This window comes from Elephantulus edwardii, unplaced genomic scaffold (genome assembly GCF_000299155.1).
Source record: "Elephantulus edwardii isolate Elephantulus edwardi_28Jun2011 unplaced genomic scaffold, EleEdw1.0 scaffold00006, whole genome shotgun sequence".
In the NCBI taxonomy this organism is placed as follows: Eukaryota; Metazoa; Chordata; class Mammalia; order Macroscelidea; family Macroscelididae; genus Elephantulus; species Elephantulus edwardii.
Window position 1 is genome coordinate 35,446,235 of NW_006399756.1, and position 1,123 is coordinate 35,447,357.

Genomic DNA, 1,123 nt, shown 5'->3' on the forward strand with positions numbered 1-1,123 from the left:
GAAGGGTGCAACAATGAATGAATGGAATTCCAAAATCTCTGTAGATGTTCATTGAAATGAAAAATAAACAAACTAAATTAATAAAAAAAAAGAAGTCTCTAAGTACATATATTAACTACTTATCTCAGTCCCGTAAAACACATACTGCCTACCTTCCTGCCAGCAATTAGGACAAACGAAATAGTATTGTAGGGTATGAAGAAAGTTCTGGCTGTTGTATACATTCCAAGCCATAAGGAAGATCAATAGGTTATTTTAACCGATAACTACTTGCTGCTAATCAGAAGGGTGGTGGTTCAAACCCACCAGTTGTTCTGTAAGGAAGAGATGCAATTATCTGCTTCTGAAAAGATTTGCACCTTGGAAAGGTTACAGAGCAGTTCAACTCTGTCCTATAGGGCTGTTAGGAGTTAGAATCAACTTGATGGAAAAGAGTTTCATTGTTTCCCCCTTTTGGTTTAAAGGTTCCATTAGGGATAAGGAAAATAAGAAAGGCAAGTCCCCCTTTTGGTTTAAAGGTTTCATTAGGGATAATGAAAATAAGGCAAGAATAAAGCTAATTCACTATAGATCTTGAGAATCCCCCTTCCTAACATCTTCCTGAGTAAAACTGAATATTACTAGTTAGGTTTTTCCCAACAAAGTGTGGAAACTATAGAACAATATCATTGATTTTACATGGAAGCAAGATTCTACTGAAGAGTATCCAAAAACGACTGGAACAGCACATCTGCAGAGAACTGCCACAAGTCCAGGCTGGGCTTAGAAGACGTCGTGTTACTAGGGATATTGTAGCTGATGTTAGATGGATCTTAGCTGAAAGCAGAGAATACCAGAAGAATGTCTATCTGTGTTTCATCGACTATGCAAAGGCGTTTGACTATGTGGATCATAACAAACTGTGGTTGACTCTGAGAAGAATGGGAATCCCAGAACACTTGATCGTTCTAATGCAAAACCTTACTTGGACCAGAAGGCAGTCGTCAGAACAGAGCAAGGAAACACTGCATGGTTCAAAATTGGGAAGGGCGTACGCCAGGGATGCGTCCTGTCTCCATACCTTTTCAACCTGTATGCAGAACAGATTATCTAGGAGGCTGGGCTCTATGAGGAGAAATGTGGT

The 1,123-nt window shown here is 39.4% G+C and overlaps 1 protein-coding gene across 1 annotated transcript in view; it reads right to left on the bottom strand.

Moving 5' to 3' along the window:
- The window catches only part of LOC102855954 (coiled-coil and C2 domain-containing protein 2A-like), a 43,814-nt gene that overhangs the window by 40,043 nt on the left and 2,648 nt on the right, over positions 1-1,123 (bottom strand). The window lies entirely within an intron of this gene.